The following is a 16,139-nucleotide window of genomic DNA, read 5'->3' as shown; positions in this document are numbered from 1 at the left end:
TACCCTTTAATCTGTCTGTAGACCCCTGTGGAACCAAATGGGTTTTGGTCTTGGCATCCATAACTATACCATAGCACCCTGCTGTGCTTTATATAGCAAATCAATGTTAATATAAAAATACTGCACTATACATGTATGTGCACGGGTACATGTACAGACATTCTGAAGTGCAAGTCACTGTGTGTATTATCCCTGTACTGTGACATCACTGTGTATATTATCCCTGTACTGTGACATCACTGTGTGTATTATCCCTGTACTGTGACATCACTGTGTGTATTATCCCTGTACTGTGACATCACTGTGTGTATTATCCCTGTACTGTGACATCACTGTGTATTATCTCTGTACTGTGACATCACTGTGTGTATTATCCCTGTACTGTGACATCACTGTGTGTATTATCCCTGTACTGTGACATCACTGTGTATATTATCCCTGTACTGTGACATCACTGTGTGTATTATCCCTGTACTGTGACATCACTGTGTATTATCCCTGTACTGTGACATCACTGTGTGTATTATCCCTGTACTGTGACATCACTGTGTGTATTATCCCTGTACTGTGACATCGCTGTGTGTATTATCCCTGTACTGTGACATCACTGTGTATTATCCCTGTACTGTGACATCACTGTGTGTATTATCCCTATACTGTGACATCACTGTGTGTATTATCCCTGTACTTTGACATCACTGTATGTATTATCCCTGTACTATGACATCACTGTGTGTATTATCCCTGTACTATGACATCACTGTGTATATTATCCCTGTACTGTGACATCACTGTGTATTATCCCTGTACTGTGACATCACCGTGTGTATTATCTCTGTACTGTGACATCACTGTGTATATTATCCCTGTATATCCCTGTGCTGTGACATCACTGTTTATTATCTCTGTACTGTGACATCACTGTGTGTATTATCCCTGTACAGTGACATCACTGTGTATATTATCCCTGTACTGTGACATCACTGTGTATATTATCCCTGTACTGTGACATCACTGTGTATATTATCCCTGTACTGTGACATCACTGTGTATATTATCCCTGTACTGTGACATCACTGTGTGTATTATCCCTGCACTGTGACATCACTGTGTATTATCCCTGTACTGTGACATCACTGTGTGTATTATCCCTGCACTGTGACATCACTGTGTATTATCCCTGTACTGTGACATCACTGTGTGTATTATCCCTGTACTATGACATCACTGTGTATCATCCCTGTACTGTGACATCACTGTGTGTATTATCCCTGTACTGTGACATCACTGTGTGTATTATCCCTGTACTGTGACATCACTGTGTGTATTATCCCTGTACTGTGACATCACTGTGTATTATCCCTGCACGTTGACATCAATGTGTATATTATCCTTGTACTGTGTATATTATCCCTGTACTGTGTATATTATCCCTGTACTGTGACATCACTGTGTATTACCCCTGCACTGTGTATTATCCCTGTACTGTGTATTATAGCTGTACTGTGACATCACTGTGTATTATCTCTGTACTGTGACATCACTGTGTATATTATCCTTGTACTGTGTATATTATCCCTGTACTGTGTGTATAATCCCTGTACTGTGGCATCACTGTGTATTATCCCTGTACTGTGATATCACTGTGTGTATTATCCCTGTACTGTGACATCACTGTGTGTATTATCCCTGTACTGTGACATCACTGTGTGTATGATCCCTGTACTGTGACATCACTGTGTGTATTATCCCTGTACTGTGACATCACTGTGTGTATTATCCCTGTACTGTGGCATCACTGTGTGTATTATCCCTGTATTGTGACATCACTGTGTATATTATCCCTGTACTATGTGTATTATCCCTGTACTGTGACATCACTGTGTATTATCTCTGTACAGTGACATCACTGTGTATATTATCCTTGTACCGTGACATCACTGTGTAATATACCTGTACTGTGTGTATTAACCCTGTACTGTGACATCACTGTGTATATTATCCCTGTACTGTGTGTATTATCCCTGTACTGTGACATCACTGTGTGTATTATCCCTGTACTGTGACATCACTGTGTATTATACCTGTACTGTGTGTATTAACCCTGTACTGTGACATCACTGTGTATATTATACCTGCACTGTGTGTATTATCCCTGTACTGTGACATCACTGTGTGTATTATCCCTGTACTGTGACATCACTGTGTATTATACCTGCACTGTGTGTATTATCCCTGTACTGTGACATCAATGTGTTTTATCCCAGTACTGTGACATCAATGTGTATTATCCATGTACTGTGACATCACTGTGTGTATTATCCCTGTACTGTGACATCACTGTGTGTATTATCCCTGTACTGTGACATCACTGTGTATTATACCTGCACTGTGTGTATTATCCCTGTACTGTGACATCAATGTGTTTTATCCCAGTACTGTGACATCAATGTGTATTATCCATGTACTGTGACATCACTGTGTGTATTATCCATGTACTGTGACATCACTGTGTGTATTAACCCTGTACTGTGTGTATTATCCCTGTACTGTGACATCAATGTGTATTATCCCTGTACTGTGACATCACTGTGTATTATCTCTGTACAGTGACATCACTGTGTGTATTATCCATGTACTGTGACATCACTGTGTGTATTATCCCTGTACTGTGACATCACTGTGTGTATTATCCCTGTACTGTGACATCACTGTGTATTATTCCTGTACTGTGACATCACTGTGTATTATCCCTGTACTGTGACATCACTGTGTGTATTATTCCTGTACTGTGACATCACTGTGTGTATTATCCCTCTACTGTGACATCACTGTGTATATTATCCCTGTACTCTGCGCAAATCGCTGCAAAATGCAATAACGTGCCTAATACTAGGGCATAAAAGGGCAAGTGCAGAAAAAGGGCAGAGGCTCAAGCCCCCTTTTATGTCTATGTGTGCACGTCCCTGTATGTTTGTATACACATAAGGACCTATAGATGATGTATGGCTCTGTACAGTGTATATTGAGGTTCTTTGTTCGGCCCCATGTGGACATAGCCTGACTCACATACATGGATACACACCTATAGAGAAGACCCTACTCCTCTCCCTTCACTGAACCTCTTTGCTACAGATCAATAGCGTTTATAGCTCCATAACTCATCGGTCGGGGTCCATGCCGCCTATGAGCATTGGTCTGGGTAATTCATTATTCACACAAGCTCCCAGATCCTGGGGCAGGATTCATTCACTCCATTGGAGATCACTATAGTTTGAAATGGCTGATAACAGTGAACAATAAACAGCATTATGTCGTAGACTTCTTGTTGTTGTGTAGTCTTTTTATAGCATCATGTCCTTTTTATTCTTAGAGGTGTATATGTGCCATGTGATGCGATGTAAGACTGAGGAGGGGGGGGGGGCTAGTGATTTATCGCAACGGCATTGGCGTTGTGGCGCCACATTTTTTTTTTCCCGTCTCCAACACGGCTCCATTATCTCCCAATAAACATGTAAAAGCCTAAAGTACGGTGTCAGGGGGGATGACGGCGAACAAGGTGAAATGAATGTTATTCTGCAGAAAGATGATCTCCTGATGCTCGCAAGCCTGGGAGGTGATGTGCTGCAGGGAGGGGCGCGCCGCCACCGATGCTGCTCGCTCTGCAGGCAGGGAGGGGACCATTCGTCTCCCTGGTGATGCTGGGGATTAACTGTTGCCATAGTGACGGGAGTCAGGAACAGCAGATGATGCTGACACTGTCTGTGCTGCTCGGGAACCCACGGTAACACCATGGGGGGTGGTGAGGGGGGGGGGGGGGGGGGGCTCGACAGTCCCGGGTGAGGGGGGGGGGGCAGGGACGGTCAGGCTGGGTGCATGGGGAAGTACCAGAGGAGTGTAGGGTGGGTAAAAGGGGTAATATGGGGGAGGAGGAGGATTTGTGACTGTGCATCTTGTGACTGCGTAACACGGAGCTGGGCCTGGTCACTGTGTACGTATTCATAGGTGTGTTCTTACCATGTATATGTCTGTATGAACGCAATACATCATTAAGGTCAATGTGATTTTATGTATATATGATGTATATGTCATATAATGCATGCATATGTCTACATAATGTGCAATACGTCATTAAGATCAATGTGATTGTATCTATATGTCAGATAACGCATGCATATATTTATAGAATGTGCAATTCATTATTATAGTCAATGTGATTTAATGTATATATCATGTATATGTCATATAAGGCGTGCATATGTCTATAGAATGTACAATGCATCTTTATTGTCAATGTGATTTAATGTATATATCATGTATATGTCATATAAGGCGTGCATATGTCTATATAATATACAATGCATCTTTATAGTCAATGTGATTTTCCTATGTGGATGTATAGTCTCAGCCTACGTCTATGCTGGGTTTCGCACATGTCTTACTTATTCACTGTCAGTGGTCTCCAAACTGTGGACCTCCAGCTGCAGCAAAACTACAACTCCCAGCATGCCCGGACAGCCATCATGCTGGGAGTTGTAGTTTTGCAACAGCTGGAGGTCCACAGTTTTAAGCTCACTGTTCTTTGTCATTGTATATGACATGCTGGGAGTTGTAGTTTTGCAACAGCTGGAGGTCTACAGTTTGGAGACCACTGTTCTATGTCATTGTATGTAAGACGGCTGTCCGGGCATGCTGGGAGTTGTAGTTTTGCGACAGCTGGAGGTCTACAGTTTGAAGCTCACTGTTCTATGTCACTGTATATGAGACAACTGTCCAGGCATGCTGGGAGTTGTAGTTTTGCGACAGCTGGAGGTCTACAGTTTGAAGCTCACTGTTCTATGTCACTGTATATGAGACAACTGTCCAGGCATGCTGGGAGTTGTAGTTTTGCGACAGCTGGAGGTCTACAGTTTGTAGACCGCTGTTCTATGTCATTGTATGTAAGACAGCTGTCCGGGCATGCTGGGAGTTGCAGTCTTGCAACAGCTGGAGGTCCACAGTGTGGAGACCACTGTGCTATGTCATTGTATGTAACACGGCTGTCCGGACATGCTGGGAATTGTAGTTTTGCAAGAGCTGGAGGACCACAGTTTGGAGACCACTGTACTATGTCATTGTATATAAGACAGCTCTTCGGACATGCTGGGAGTTGTAGTTTTCCAAAATGTTATTGTATATAGGTAATCCCCTCAGCCCCCCCCCCAGGGCACGGAGGGATTTGCAATCCTTGCTGGGTATTTAGATATAGAATACAGATTCGTTTGCTGAACAGAAATGTCTTTATGTGTCCTATGTGCTGGAGACAAAATAGGCAGGGGGGGGGGGGGGTCAGCAAGGAGCGCCCGGCCATGCAGGAATGGCACACGCATGCCAGGGCATGACAACTTTTTAACCGTCTTACTGGAAATGCTGAGTTGGCGGACAGATGGTGGTGGAAATATGATGAATGTTTAGTATTCTTATGTTCTGCGGAGAAATAGTGTATGCTGGCCTGCGTATACAGGAGAATATAGTAAGAGTAATGGTATTGCTGTATTCTGTCAATGTTTCCCAACCATTACGCCTCCAGCTGTTGCAAAACTACAACTCCCAGCATGCCCGGACAGCCAAAGGCTGTCCGGACATGCTGGGAGTTGTAGTTTTGCAACAGCTGGAGGCACACTGTTTGGGAAACACTGATCTATGTTGTGGTCTAGTAGTATTTCATGGTAACTATAATAAACAAACCTAACAGGCTTAGCAGTTGTTCATTCACACTTACCCATTGTAGTTTTGCAACAGCTGGAGGCGCACTGTTTGGAAAACACTGATCTATGTTGTGGTTTTCAAGAAGTTTGTGTACACTATAATAAATATACCAAACAGGCTAAGCAAGTTGTTCTTGAACACCTACCCATGCATGCTGGGAGTTGTAGTTTTGCAACAGCTGGAGGCACACTGGTTGGGAAACACTGTTCAAAGTCATGTTGTATATACAGTTTGGACTGGCCAGCGGGATAACAGGTGGATCTCCACAGTGGGTGCTGATTCCTGATTATCCTAAATAGCACAGATCCATAGAATTTAATAAATAAATAATCTAAATTAATAATTTAATAAATACATTTGTGGTGTTGTTTCTGCAACCTAAAGGTCTAAAAAAAAGGCTAAAAAAGGTAATATTTACATGCAAATTTAGGGTGGGCCCCAGAGTCAAGTTCACTGGTGTTCCCTAGGCACCCCATTCTGATACTGTATATATATAGGGTAATGTGTGTCATATATATTTTCAGCTATCCTATACTTATGTGTGGTGGCCTAGTACAGAATTGGCCTTTCTGTACCCTGTTTGGTCCTTTCAGGTGGACTCAGTCCCAGTCCCCTGGACCCACACTCCTCAGGACTCTCGTCACACGTTCATATAATGGGTTAATGTGTTGTATTTAAGTAAATATGTCTTTAAATGGGCACTGTCAGATACAAAACGTTTGATATGTTGTAAAGCATGTATAACCAATAGATTTTGCAATTGCTTTCATTAGAACATTTTCAGTAATTCATAAGGAAAAATCCAGTCAAACAACTGCCCCCTCTGCCTGCTTGGACACATACTAGTCCTGCTGTGTCCATGCATCATCACCTATGTCATGGACACACTTCCTTGATTGACAGCTGTGAGCGCAGGGCTCAGAGCTGGAGGAAAAATCCTCCCACTGTCATCTTGTGTCCCGCTACTGTCAGTGAGGACAAGCTGGGAGTTGTAGTTTTGCTAATGCTAGGGGAGATGTGAGCAGACAGCATACTGAGGGAGGGGGCGGAGACCTGCACAGTGAGGCCACGCCCCCTCCCTTTGAGAGGAATTCAGACTAGTGAGCTAAATTAAAAGTGTAATAAAAAAAGAAATAAAGGTGCTAGACACATAAAAATTAGATACACATGGTCAGGATTAGGTACTGAGTGATATATTTTTTTAAAAGTTTTTTTTGTTGGATCTGACGGGTACACTTTAAGTCCTCATTACCATAAAATGCACCGAGTTAGTGTACATAGGTCTTATGTATAAAATAGTCAGTAGTCAAATACGTATTAGTACGTCAGAAGTGTCTAGTCATTTATAGTCACTAGAGAGTATCTACTTATTATGTAATTTCATGTACAGAAAGTTAGTACAAATGTACTTAGCACAGGCATCAGGGAAGAGGGCCTCAGGCAGCCCGATCCACATCAATTCTCACCAAAAAGAAAAGCAGTTGTCAAGTCAAAAGAATTCACACAGTAAATTGTCGATTTCATCCCGGTTGAGTACCTCTTTTGCACATGAGCATGTAAAGACGTTGTTCAAAATGCCACATGGACTCTTCCCCAGTTTATCATCCCTGTGCAGGACATTTGTAAAATGCCTCAGGAACAGTTTACCTTCGTTTTAGGCTAGTGGCCTTGTCCTTCATCCATATTCAAGGACTCAATACCAAGGACGGCGAGAGGGGGAGTTTGTGGTGGCCCAGTACAGAAGTGGCCCTTCTGTACACAATTGGTCCTATCAGGTGGACTCAGTCCAGTCCCCTTGCCTCCACACTCCTCAGGACTCTCATCACCCATTCTGTCATGTAAAGAGTTAAAGGGGTTATCCAGGAAAAAACTTTTTTTACATATCATCTGGCTCCAGAAAGTTAAACAGATTTGTAAATGACTTCTATTAAAAAATCTTAATCCTTTCAGTACTTATGAGCTTCTGAAGTTAAGGTTGTTCTTTTCTGTCTAAGTGCTCTCTGATGACACGTGTCTCGGGAACCACCCAGTTTAGAAGAGGTTTGCTATGGGGACTTGCTTCTAAACTGGGCGGTTCCCGAGACAGGTGTCATCACAGAGCACTTAGACAGAAAAGAACAACCTTAACTTCAGAAGCTGATAAGTACTGAAAGGATTAAGATTTTTTAATAGAAGTAATATACAAATCTGTTTAACTTTCTGGAGTCAGTTGATATATAAAAAATAAGTTTTTTCCTGGATAACCCCTTTAATGAATTATATTCATGTTAATATATCTTTAAATCCTTTTGCTAAGCCTATGTAACCAGGGAAGGTGCCAGTGACCAGATGACTTGTTGGTGACCTATAGGACCTCTCCAAATTGCTCCCTATTATACTTGGGAGGAGCTAGTTTAGTTTCAGTTTAGACCTTCCTTAGCTACAGTAGAGTCAAGACCTGAGAGTGTCTGGAGACCCAGGCCTAACCACGCAGCCACCATCAGTGAACCCCCTTCAGGTGAAAGTCAAAGCCTAGTAAGCCTAAATACAGGGGAGAAGTCTAGCCAGCATAGTCAAGTCTGTCAAGTCTAAAGTCAGCGTGGAACTGCATAATTGAGTCCAAGTCCACTACAAGTCCCAGCGAGCCCGCAAGTCTCCTAAAGTCACTGGCCATCTCCTTGGGCCTAACTGAACTGTAAAGACTTTTCACATCTGGTTGCCTCAGTAAAGCTGCCGTTGTTCCGTAACCTTGCATCGGAGTGATTATTTGTCCCCCGCCATTTTTATTCTCTCAGAGGCAGGACCCAGTATCTGATCAGACCCCACCTCTTATCATTTACATATCTGCCAAGTTTTGGAGCAGCCCAACATTTCCATCTGGGTGTGTTATTTTTCTGGATGCAGCTTCTGGCAGGACCCATACCAAGGATATTTAACACCTATTGACGTAGCACAGTCTCAGCACTGTGGAAGGACCTGACCCACTGGGCTGACTCTTTGTATCCTGGGTAGGGCAGGAGGTTCCTCTCCCTTTGCTGGAATTCATTGCTCACTATTCCAAACTGGACTAAATACGACTTGAGAAAAACATCCGAAAACTGAACTCATGCCCGGTAGCAAAATTCTCAATGTATTTCTTAAAGGGGTTCTCCGGTGCTTACACATCTTATCCCCTATCCAAAGGATAGGGGATAAGATGCCTGATTGCGGGAGTACCGCAGCTGGGGACGCCCGGGATCATGCACGTGGCACCCCGTTTGTAATCAGTCCCTGGAGCGTGTTCGCTCCGGGACTGATTACCGGAGACCAGCAGGGCCGGCGGCGTGTGACGTCACGCTCCGCCCCTCAATGCAAGCCTACGGGAGGGGGCGTGACAGCTATCACGCCCCCTCCCGTAGGCTTGCATTGAGGGGCGGAGCATGACGTCACACGGGGGTGGAGGCGTGACGTCACACGCCGCCGACCCTGCAGTCGACCGTAATCAGACCCGGAGCGAACACACTCCAGGGACTGATTACAAACGGGGTGCCGCGTGCATGATCAGGGGACCCACGCGATCAGGCATCTTATCCCCTATCCTTTGGATAGGGGATAAGATGTGTAAGCACCGGAGTACCCCTTTAAAGGGTACAACCTCTTTCAATAGTCTGACAATAAGATAAATCAGGAGTTAGCAATCTTTTTCTATAGACTCCGGCCTCTTTCGCTTAATCTGATCATTTCCGTCACTTCCCGCGGACATGAATGTGACTTTTATGGGGCTATACTAACAGCACTCACATGCTGACTCATTACAGTCCCATTGATTCGATTGGGAGTGGACATAGTACAAACTAGTGATACTGTTTTGAGATAAATAACATTAGAGACCTTTAGAAAACCCATTATCCAAAACATTAGGCCATTCTAAGTTTGTGTATTTTATACTTTGACCGAGAAATTTTTATTACAGGCAACAATGGAGGCAAAAAGTGATCAATGTGAAAATGAATCATCCTATAAATGGTTGTTACTGTCTACTGCAGTGGTCTGAAACTGTGGCCCTCCAGATGTTGCAAAACTTCAACTCCCAGCATGCCCGGACAGCCAACGGCTGTCCGGGCATGCTGGGAGTTGAAGTTTTGCAACATCTGGAGGGCCACAGTTTCAGTCCACTGGTCTACTGTATTCTAACTTGTAAATGATCATCCAAAAATTTGTCCTGATGTGAATTGCTATTGTTTTTAGCTCTTTAAGGCCTTTTACACGGGCGATTATTGACCAAATGGTCCAGCCAGGAATCAGCCAATAGAGCAAATGCTAATCATTTTCTTTTATATATTTCAATGTCCTTATGGGGTTTCGTGGGATTCCTCACTGAGTTGAAGCAATTGCATCATCCTCTACACCGGTGGTACTCACCTCTTGATTCCCGGCCTTCTGGCTAGGATCGGAGAAATTTTTATAGATCCGTACGGATGTCAGGGCACAGTATATCTGCACACACTTATTATTTATTTTTTGTCACTGTGTGTCACTTTTGCGTGTTTGTTTGTACACAGGATTGGGTGTCCCTCCTGGCGGTCTAGGAGAGGTGTGTGTGGCCATCAGATTCTTCTTCTGTGGTGTCGTACGGGGTAATGTGTAATTAACCTTATCGTGATGCCAGGGCATGGTTGACTTATACACCACCCAAAGTAGACCAGCTTCTCCTGTGCCAGGCACAGGGCAAATAATCACTTTGATTCAAGGTTACAGTTAAAGGAAATCTGTCATCAGAATCACCTGCACTAAACCTGTTACACAGGCTTGTAGTGCAGGTGATCCTGATTAAAACGCTTCTTGCCTGGTTAAAAATGGTTCAGCGGTTCTTCAGATATCTATATCTTTAGTTTTCTGTTATTCTCAGGCTTGGGACTCAGTGGGAGGTCTTATCATCTCGGACTCGGCACTACGTCATTCTAGCTGAGCGGAGCGGCCGCCCGGCTCATGAATATTCATGAACTTATCCTCGTAGTCTCACTCCTTTTTCTAGGTCTGGTGGGGAGGGCCACGCATGCGCCGCGTTCCGTACACCCGGAAGCGGCGTTCTCCCCCCGGCTTTTCACTCATGCAGCCCGTCTTCTTACATGTATTGGTCCGCAGCTCGAGTGAAGCCGGGGGGAGAACGCTGCTTCCGGGTGTATGGAACGCGGCGCATGCGCGGCCCTCCCCACCAGACCTAGAAAAAGGAGTTAGACTACGAGGATAAGGTCATGAATATTCATGAGCCGGGCGGTAGCTCCGCCCAGCTAGAATGATGTGTAGCCGAGTCCCAGATGATAAGACCTCCCACTGAGTCCCAAGCCAGGGAATAACAGAAAACTAAAGATATAGATATCTGAAGAACCACTGAACCATTTTTAACCAGGTAAGGAGCGTTTTAATCAGGATCACCCACACTACAAGCCTGTGTAACAGGTTTAGTGCAGGTGATTCTGATGACAGATTTCCTTTAACTAGCTTGTTTAGTGCAGGTGATTCTGATGACAGATTTCCTTTAACTAGCTTGCTTTACTGAGGTTGGAAAGATGGTACAATCTGTTACAGCTCAGATTAGCATGAAGGAGTTGCAGGGTGAACTTTAGGAAGCTTATCGGCTTGCTGGGACTTATAGTTGATTGTGCTGTATATAATTGACCTGACTGGTATGCAGCCCACACTATACTTTAGGGACTTGGACTTGACAAACTTGACTGAAGTAATCCCCGAGACTGTAGGCTTACCGCAAGGCTTTGACTTTCACCAGGGTAGTTGGGTTAACTGGTAGTAGATGGGTGGTTGCTGGACTAGGCCTCAGGCCTCCTTTCAGATCCACCTCACAGACAAACTTCACTCCTCACCAAACTGTACCTCAGAACAATCTCAACTCTGAACTCTGGCTACAGTATATAAGGGGACAATTTAAAGCCTTCCCATTGGGCAGATATGTCACATGATCACCACTGCATACTCCCCTTAACAACATGGTCCTTGACAACAGGTTTCTTAAAGGAGTAGTCCAGTGGTGATTCAGTGGTGAGCAACTTATCCCCTATCCTAAGGATAGGGGATAAGTTGCAGATCGCGGGGGGTCCGACCGCTGGGGCCCCCTGCGATCTCCTGTACGGAGCCCCGACAGCCCGCGGGAAGGGGGCGTGTCGACCTCCGCACGAGGCGGCGGCCGACACGCCCCCTCAATACAACTCTATGGCAGAGCCGAAGCGCTGCCTTCGGCAATCTCCGGCTCTGCCATAGAGATGTATTGAGGGGGCGTGTCGGCCGCCGCCTCGTGCGGGGGTCGACACCCGCTATCTCGGCGGAGAGCCGGGGCCCCGTACAGAGAGATCGCAGGGGGCCCCAGCGGTCGGACCCCCCGCGATCTCAAACTTATCCCCTATCCTCAGGATAGGGGATAAGTTTTTCACCACTGGACTACCCCTTTAAGGTAACAATTGCATGGAAAATACCATACATTAACCCTTATGTAACATTACATTATTTAGTGCATTATGGAGAGTTCTAAGGAGATTGGGCCCAAGACGGACATTGAAGCAGCATCTGCCACACAGGATGGGCAGGAGTACAATAGAACACGTGATTCTGTACTGGGTCACCACACACCTCCCTGCAAAAACCCCGGGTACTCCTGGCTGGGCAGGGTACCGACCGTTTACTGGCTCTGTGGGCAGATACCCTGGTTAACGCATAGGTGGATGCTGGGAACATTTGTGGTCCCTTAGTAGCTTTGGCGAAAATGGACATTGAACCTGGAACCTCGCAGGTACCTTTTGACCCAGAGGGGAAGGGTCAGGTTTATTGGGGGGCCTCTCTCCTTTCGGAGAAGGGCTTGCGATAGACCGCATCCTTTGTGCATTTTTTTTTAGTGTAACACGTATGCACTTTGTCTTGCACTTTGGGTAATTAAGAGCACATTCCTCCCCTTTAAAAACCCCTTTAAAGGTTCTTGTTAAGTAATCTCATTTATAAACCCTACAATCGTCCTCCACAAGCCGAAAAATTTACTTGTTCTTTCTATTGTAAATTCTATTAGAAGAGCATTGCGTAGACCAGAAATCCCAATAGTTCCAAAGCACTTTTTCATTTGTATGGAAATGGACAGGAAAGAGTTTTAGTAGGAAGATCTAGGAACAGTGGGAAAGAGTATAAAACTTTACTGGCCGAAATTTCATTTCCATTTTTAGGAATAGACTTAAATTGAGTGACACATGCTGGTCCACCACTCCCTTAAAATGAAGAGGCACAAGACCCCATTCATGTGATCAGCACATTCTGATCTTCATCTTATAAAGAGAAAGGGGGCGCCAAAAAAGTTACTGCATAGGGTACCATCCTACTAAGGCTACTAAGACTGTTTACATAACATTAAAGTGTCACTGTCTCTTTTTAAAACTTTTGTCCTGCCATAGACACATGTCAAAAATTATGATCTGTCACAGTCTGAGTGATGAGATGCCCACCGATCCCTAGAACAAGCAGGACGAAGCACTGGGCTCAGTGCTTCTCTCTGCATCTCACTACTATCCCTGTCTTGTTGCACGTGATGGGTTCTGTAGTAGGTTTCTGGAGCCCATCTCCCGCAGCCAGAAAGGGGGCAGTACTCAGCTGAGCGTTTCTCCTGGAATGTTCAAGTGTTTGTTGTGAGTCTCTGCACCTCAATCGTTTAAATCTTTTGGCATGTCTCTATGACATGTCAAACGTTTTTTAAAGAGACAGTTATACATTGTTTTATGTGACAGAGTTCCATAGGCTTCCATATTAAAATTGTGTAGTAACTTTTTTATGGTGGCCTACTGTATAGAACGTCAAAGTCCACTTTTTTTCTACTGTCTAATGGAATACTTACCTAATAAACAGTGGAATTTGGCATGGGGATGGGGATCTGTACCGGTGACCTCTGAAATGTGCCAATATACTATCAATAGCTGTTGGCTATTTCTCCTCACTGCCCCAGTTATTTCTCCTCACTGCCCCATATACATGCATGCTAGCCTTGGCTGAGCGTGCATGTGTTTTTAATGGGAAGAAGGCAGAAATCTGCTGACAGACACCTTTGGCTATGGGTTATCCCCATGGAGAACAAAAAAGTTGAGTACAGAAATCCAGCATACTTGATCCTTCTTTCAGATGATGTTGGGGGAGAGCCAGGAGGCCCCCAAACACATAACGTTGTTCACTGTTCCCGCTGAAATCAGTGCATTTGGATTACTTTCTTGAAATGTATATGGGAGCCTTAAGCCATCTGAGCCCCAAAGGCTTATGATAGTCACATTGAAACTTAGTATATGGCTCTGCGATCCCTCATATATTATAATATCACTGTCTGCCCCGGGAGATGCAATGGGTCCCATTAGTATATAGCTCTTTCATCATTCTCCTCTTGAAAACTGCCAAGGTTGTTTCCTCTGCTATTCTCCACTCCTCCCTCCTGCTATCTCGCGTCTTTCCATCTAATTTTCACCGCTGACCTCTGCTGCTTTCTCTTTCTCTCTTCCTTTCTCTCACTCTTCCATCTGTTGCACCTTTCTCTGACACCTTTTCCATGACATCTTCGAAGTCTGCTATTTTTTCCTATTAATCTAAATAGACACCCTATGCTCCTTGCAAATCCCCTCCCTGGACAGGACAGTTCTTTGCAGACAGTTCCCAGCTTCTGAGTACAGGGAGGGGCACTGAGAGACTGCCTGGATATCTGCAAACACCGACCAGACCTAAGAAAGAGACTGCACCTGCAAGAGACATCAATCCACTTGACTCAGGTGCTCTGTCATGTCCTATGTGTGGGAGTCTGGGGTCAGTTACATGGACAGGAAAGAAAGCCACAGTGGAGCAGTGACAGGACTGTGGGTGGGTGTGTAGATACTGGATATACAAAAAAGGGTGCACAGTGGTGGAGGGATTACTGGAATAGGATGATATAATGCTAGATCAATGAGACTCTGTGGGCAAACACATTAATAATAAAGGATGATGAACTGGAAGGTGGAGAATATATGGATAACAGGGTGTTAATACTAATGCAACACAAACCGGCAGGTATATATATCAGCATGTGAGTGGAACAAAGGGGAAATATAACTGGGCAGAATGATGTATGATACCAGCTTTGTGTTGTATGTGTGATGAAGGGTTGCTAATGTAACAATATAGGAGTGAAGGGGATATATCGACGACATCTATGACGTGTGTGGTCAGGGGGTTGTTAATGTACCAATATAGGAGTGGAGGGGACATATCGATAACATCTATGACGAGTCTGTTTAGGGGGTTGTTAATGTACCAATATAGAAGTATAGGGGATATATTGATGACATCTGTCATGTGTGTGCTCGGGGTTGTTAATGTAACAATATAGGAGTGAAGGGGATATATATCGACGACATCTATGACGTGTGTGTATTCTGGGGTTGTTAATGTAACAATATAGTAGTGGAAGGGATATATAGATGACATCTTTGACGTATATGTGTGATCAGGGTTTGTTAATGTAACAATGTAAGAGTGGAGAGGATATATCGATGACATCTATGACGTATGTGTGATCAGGGGTTGTTAATGTAACAATATAGTAGTGTGGGGAATATATAGACGACATCTATGGCGTGTGTGTTCAGGAGTTGTTAATGTAACAGTGTAAGAGTGGAGGGGAAATATTGACTAGATCTATTACATGTGTGTGGTCAGGGGGTTGTAAATGTAAAAATATGGGAATGAAAGGGATACATTGATGACATCTATGAGATGTGTGTTAACAGGGATTGTTAATATAACAATATAGGAGTGTAAGAGATCCATCAATGACATCTACAAGGTGTGCATGTTCAGGGGAGTTATTAATGTAACCATATGGGAGTGGAGGGGATATATTGACAACATGTACATGAATAGGGCTTATAACAACCCATTGTCATCAATGAGAAAGCTATTTTTCTGTCTTCAGTCCTGTTTCCACATACAGTGTACAATTTTCATGTAACAATGTATGGAAATTGTTACCTTATTCCACATTAAATATTAATTTCTGATCCAGCATGTATTATTAACCCTTGTGTTGCTGTGGGGGCCTGTGACATATGTTAGAATGTATGCTGGAAGTGCGTAGTGCTGTCGTAAATAACACTTAGGAAATTGGGGGCTTTATTTTAACTTATTCATGCTCATTGCTGTATTAAACAGTTTATTTTGTTTGTCACCTAAGAATTCCACAGATGGGCTGAGAAGATAGTATTAGAGGACATGTGAACCATTGGGTGGGGCACATTATGGTGTGCATTGATAAGGGGCAGAAATGTGTTGTGACCACGTGGACACATGCTTAGTATGTTAGCTATAACCCTCTACTGAAACATTTCTGAATAACTAATGTATGTTATAGGGGTTAATATTTTGTACCT

The 16,139-nt window shown here is 44.0% G+C and overlaps 1 protein-coding gene across 11 annotated transcripts in view; it reads left to right on the top strand.

Annotated features, from left to right (window-relative positions):
* Positions 1-3,495: 3,495 nt before the first annotated feature.
* The window catches only part of DMTN (dematin actin binding protein), a 59,223-nt gene continuing 46,579 nt past the window's right edge, over positions 3,496-16,139 (top strand). For 3 of the 11 annotated variants that reach the window (XR_008892244.1, XR_008892242.1, XM_056571084.1), the window contains exon 1: positions 3,629-3,784. The gene's annotated coding sequence lies outside the window, so the exon portion shown is untranslated. Of the gene's footprint in view, positions 3,560-3,627; positions 3,785-3,895; positions 3,992-14,227; positions 14,505-16,139 lie in introns of those variants that run through there. The other 8 variants (XR_008892238.1, XR_008892235.1, XR_008892240.1 and 5 more) reach the window with 6 other exon arrangements.

The sequence above is a fragment of the Hyla sarda genome, chromosome 4, assembly GCF_029499605.1.
Source record: "Hyla sarda isolate aHylSar1 chromosome 4, aHylSar1.hap1, whole genome shotgun sequence".
Taxonomy (NCBI): domain Eukaryota; kingdom Metazoa; phylum Chordata; class Amphibia; order Anura; family Hylidae; genus Hyla; species Hyla sarda.
Note: the sequence above shows the minus strand (reverse complement) of the source record. Positions and strands in the feature narration are given on the sequence as shown.